Genomic DNA, 5,902 nt, shown 5'->3' on the forward strand with positions numbered 1-5,902 from the left:
AAATGATAATGATAAGAATGATGCTTCTGATAAAGAAGAGGTTGAAGATGAACCTGAAAAGCATGCTAAAAATAAAAAGTATACTAAAGAAGATTTTATTGCTAAGAAATATGGTAATGAAAGGGAACCTTGGGCGCAAAAGCAAATGCCTTTTCCTGCTAAGAAACTAAAATCAAAGGAAGAAGAACACTATAATAAATTTTGTGATTGGATGAAACCTTTATTCTTGCAAATCCCTTTGACTGATGCTATTAAATTGCCTCCTTATTCAAAGTATATGAAAGATATTGTCACTAATAAAAGGAAAATCCCCAATGAGGAAATTTCCACTATGCTTGCTAATTACTCTTTCAATGGCAAAGTTCCAAAGAAGTTGGGCGACCCAGGTATACCTACTATTCCTTGTTCTATTAAGAATAATTATGTTAAAACTGCTCTATGTGATTTGGGAGCCGGTGTTAGTGTTATGCCTTTTTCTCTTTATAAGAGACTTTATTTAGATAAGTTGATACCTACTGATATATCTTTGCAAATGGCTGATAAATCTACTTCTATTCCTATTGGTATATGTGAGGATGTTCCTGTTCAAGTTACTAATAACTGCTTGATATTAACTGATTTTGTTGTGTTGGAAATGCTCGAAGATGATAATATGTCTATTATTCTTGGGAGACCTTTTCTTAACACCGCAGGGGCTGTTATTGATTGCAATAAAGGAAAAGTTAGGAGGATTGATAAAGTATGTGGAGTTAATACTATTTCTAATGTGAGAACTATCAAAGTTGGAACTATCGATTGTCCTATATATGAGCCTAAAGAAGGATATCAAAATCTTATGATTAGATCCATATCAATACAATTCAAGGTAACATGATTGATTTGAGGTTTATTTCTTCTTATGCTATGTAAAATTTATTTGGTGGCAAGACTTGATCAACCTTGTTAACAAATACTTTTTATATGCATAGAGGAGGTAAACAACATCTCTTTCTCCCTCCACTTGTTTTACTTGCTGTAGCACTTTTGATTTGCAAAGTTTCTTAGTTAATTAGAGATTTCAAAATTTTTCCTGTCCAGTAATAATAAACTTAATACCCAGAAATGTGCATTTTTCAAAGTTTTCAAAAATTCACAAAAATTATACTGTTGGTCCTATTTTTCGAAAATGCACCTGGGAGCACCTGGGGATGACCAGTGGGGCACCCCAGGGTGGCACCCCACAGGCCGGCGCAACCAGCAAGGGGGACGCGCCACCCTGGTGTGTGGGCTCCCCCTTGCCCCACTACTTCATCTCTTCCTCCCACACTCTTCTCTCTCCCGAAAAAAAATCAGCACCAGCTTTCTCTCGCTCGTGTTTTTGCTCAAGAACTCAAGATTTCTCGATCTCTTTGCTCAGCCCAGATTTCTGTCTGAAATTTGGCACATTTGCTCTCCGGTATGTGACTCCTCCGATTATCCAAGTAGAATTTTGTTTGGTTGAGTATATCTTGAATATTTTGCTGCTGTAGGTAACATGTTTAGTGAGCTTGCATGCTTGTTCTAAGTTGTAGAAACTAGTTTTGATGCATGATTAGTATTCTAGCAAGTTCCTATAGTAGTTTCCCTCAATTATATGTCACCAAATCAAATTTTATAATGTTTGTTGAAAAATTTCAGAAAAGGAAGATGGATAATTTCAACTTTGGAGAAGTGTTTGAGAGAGAGACGACGAGCACCGGAAGGCCCTCTAGGACCGCCACCCGATTCAGGCGATCCTACAATGAGCATGTCATCGCGCCAAGCTTCGAGCCCGAAGAAGACAATGGAGTTCCTAACGCTTCATCTTTCCCATGTTATAACTTTTTGAGTAATGCAGGGTTGCTGGATGATTTCTTGACCCTCGTTAACAAGGCGGGCTTAACCGCCTACATGGGAGATGAAAGGGAGCAATACTTCATGCTCACCAAAATCTTTGTTGAGAGCTTCAAGTTCAACAACAAGCACTATGGCCCGACAGTTGCATTCAAGATTTATGGTGATCCTATTACTATGAAATTGGAAGAATTTTGTGTTGCATTGGGTATTGCCCCTGTAGGTACAGCAAGGAAGATTGAGGACAACCCCAGGGTCTTGTTGGACCTCTATCGAGGGATCACCAATGATGATTGTCGCACCATTCAGCGTGGCAAGATAAGAAACATCCAACTCCCCGCCATTAAGTATTTTGCCTATTACATTGCTACTAGCATTCTTGGTAGGGAGAACACTAGCAATATTTCTAGCTACCATCTTGCTTTCTTAATTGCTGCACTTACTGGAGAGACACCTTATCATCTTGGTTCTCTTATTGCTCGCCGCTTGTCTAACAGGGGGCCTATTTTTGGAGGAATTATTGCATCACGCATTTTAGCATATCTAGAACTTCCTCTTGACCCTACTGATGTGCAATTAACTCCTATAAGGCTTGATATTGCTGCTATGAAGAGCCATCAATTTGTTACCGCTGATTCTACTTCAGATAATTTGGTCTATAGAATGTTGTTTGCTGAGGGGATGAGAGGGAAATCCCTTTGCCCCAGCCAGATTTGTTCAGTATTGACAGGGAACCATGGTCGCGCTCTAAGGAGGAGGTGGAGGAGAAAATGAAGATACAAGGCTTCCACCAGCAGCATGACTCCAAGGACGCCGAGCCCTCCTACGACTACACCGTCACGTATCCGGGTGCTTCTTCTAGCACATACCCGGAATATGATCCATCTTCGTCGTACTACGGAGGTGCTACTTCATGGGCACCATGAGATTGAACTCCACTTAGGCCAAAAGCCTAAGCTTTGGGGGAGGTATACCGGCATCACTCATTCTTTGCATATTATGGTTTTTGGATACTTGTATATACTTGTTCAGTTTCTTTGAGTGGTTTTCTAATGAGAGGGAGATGATATTTGGGGAAGTGCTGCCTGAAAACAGATTCTGGACTGTTACCAAAAAAATTCTCAAAAATAGCCAGAACGATATTTTACGAAGCCAATTTTTGTGCATGTTCCCCAGGTTGTTATCTAACTTTCATTAGTTGAACACTTTTCGATTTGAGCAGTGTAAGAATTTCTTAAAAATCGATTACTGTACTGCTGTCAAGTTTGACGAATTCCTGCTGCTTTGTGTTTATGTGACTTTTCTAGTTTGCCTTTTCTTGTTTTTGCTTTGTTTCTTTCCTAAAACACAGAAAGACCAAAAATATTTCTGTTGTTTCTCTTCACCATTTGCTTGTTTTGGTTTCTTGCATTTATTTTGCTTTATTTGCTATTGTTGGTTTGCTATAAGAAAATCCAAAAAGATTTTGCTTTGTTTGCTTGTTTCCCTTTGTTCTTGTTTCCAATTCGAAAACACCAAAAATATTTGCTGTTCTTCTTTGGTTTGTAAAGTTCATTATGAGTTCAATGGTCTTCGGTGGCTGGAGCGTGGTTTTCATTTCATATTATCCAAGCTACACAAGTGAAAGGCAATAATGACGATATACGACAATTCGAATGTGGTGAGAGGCTGGTATGAACTCTATTTGTTTTCATTTTTGTACATATACTCATCCATGTGAGCATGCTTAGTTGGTTCATGTGAGGTATATGTCATTTAAGAAAGTCTAGTAGTTCATGATCTCTCATGTTTAGCTCCAATTTATTAATATGAGTAGCATGTCATGGATGTTTGCTTGCATTGTTTTATTCATAAGTAGGTATGATATTGTGGTATCCTCCTCTGAATAATTCATTTGAATTAACTTGGCACATGCTCACGCATGCATATGACTGAACAAAAGTCAATTAAGCCTCTATGATTTACATTGCTTCAGAGTTCTTGTATCACCTTTATGCCTCAGTTAATTTATTTTGCCGCAAGCATGATTATGACAGTTACTGTTCTCTTGATTTGTCGCTCCCTAGTCTATTGCTAGCCTTCACTTGTACTGAGCGGGAACGCTGCTCGTGCTTCCAAACCCCTGAAAACCAAGTTGTTCCAAAGTGTCCACCATAAATACCTATGCATGGCATTTCAAACCATTCCAAGTAAATTTTCATGCGCTACCTTTAAACCTTCAAAATGCTTCTCAATTTGTGTTAATGTTTCATGGCTCATGAGGAAGTATGTGGTGTTTATCTTTCAACCTTGTCATTTACTCTTGACGGACTTCCATTATGGACTAGTGGCACATCCGCTTATCCAATAATTTTGCAAAAAGAGCTGGCAACGGGGTTCCCAGCCCCGATTAATCAAACTTCATTAATAATTCTCTTCACATGTTTTGCTCTGATTCATTAGTAAGCAACTTAATTTTTCAAATAGACACTCCTCCATGGTATTTTATTGATGGAAGGCACCCGAGGATTCGGTTAGCCATGGCTTGTGTAAGCAAAGGTTGGGGGGAGTGACGTCCATAATAAAACTAAAATACGTGTGTAAACAAAAGAGAAGAGGGATGATCTACCTTGCTGGTAGAGATAACGTCCTTCATGGGAGCCGCTCTTGAAAGTCTGGTTGGCGAGGTAGTTGGTGTACCCATTACCATTCGTTGACAACAACAAACACCTCTCAAAATAATTTTACTCCTGTTTTAAAAATGAAAAGCTCTAGCTCATGTTAATCCCTGCTTCCCTCTGCGAAGGGTCAATCTTTTACTTTTATGTTGTGTCTCCATCCTTTCTTTGAGCACTTTCTTGAGAGCACAACTGTCATTCTTAGTATAATATGTTTGTCTCAAAATATGATTGATTGTGGTATAACTTTGATGCTTTTATCTTTGACAATCTCTATTTCTAGTCTTTCTATGAACTTCAGAGGTGCCTGAGCATTTATGTTTTGCTGATCAAATATTGGCAAGCGAGATACCACTTTATCATACTCTTTTATGAACATTTCAATCCTGCTTATAGACATGATTCATGATGCTTATTATTAATTGTTGGTACCTTTCCATGATTGACATAGCTATTAGATGATCTTATTTGCATGTATCTTATTATGAACTGCTTAAGTGTTAGCCATATCATGAGAATATTTACATCATATGAGCAAATGTGTTCGTGAAAGTTCTTTTATCGCACTCAGTTGTTAACTGAATTGCTTGAGGACAAGCAATAAGCTAAGCTTGGGGGGAGTTGATACGTCCAAAACGTATCTACTTTCCCGAACACTTTTGCTATGGTTTTGCCTCTAATTTGTGTATTTTGGATACAACTAACGCGGACTAACGCTGTTTTCAGCAGAATTGCTCTGGTGTCTTGTTTTTGTGCAGAAATTCAACTTTCGGGAAAATCCTCGGAATTTATACCAATGGGCCTATTTTACCAGAAGACTCACGGAGCCAGAAGGGCAAGCCAGGTGGAGGCCCGAGGGCCCCACACACCAGGACAGCGCGCCCCAGGGGGGGCGTGCCGCCCTAGTGTGTGGCCCCCTCGGCTGGCCTCTGACGCCCCCCTCTGGACTATAAAAAGGTTTCGATCTAAAAATCGCGAGGACGAAGTCGAAGTCGCCAGAAACCCTCCAGAACGCCGCCACATCGCGAAACTCCGTCTCGGGGGCCAGAAACTCCGTTCTGGCACTCCGCCGGGACGGGGAATTGGAGGAGATCATCGCCATCATCACCACCGACGCCTCTCCATCGACCAGCAATGCTTCCCCCATCCATGTGTGAGTAATTCCCCCGCTGTAGGCTGAAGGGGATGGTAGGGATTGGATGAGATTGGTCATGTAATAGCATAAGATTGTTAGGGCATAGTGCCTAGTGTCCGTAATTGGTACTTTGATGATATTGTTGCAACTTGTTATGCTTAATGCTTGTCACTAGGGCCCGAGTGCCATGATCTCAGGTCTGAACATGTTATTATTTCATCATGATATGCATTGTTTTATGATCTTACCTGCAAGTTGT

Source organism: Lolium perenne, chromosome 7 (assembly GCF_019359855.2).
Source record: "Lolium perenne isolate Kyuss_39 chromosome 7, Kyuss_2.0, whole genome shotgun sequence".
NCBI lineage: Eukaryota > Viridiplantae > Streptophyta > Magnoliopsida > Poales > Poaceae > Lolium > Lolium perenne.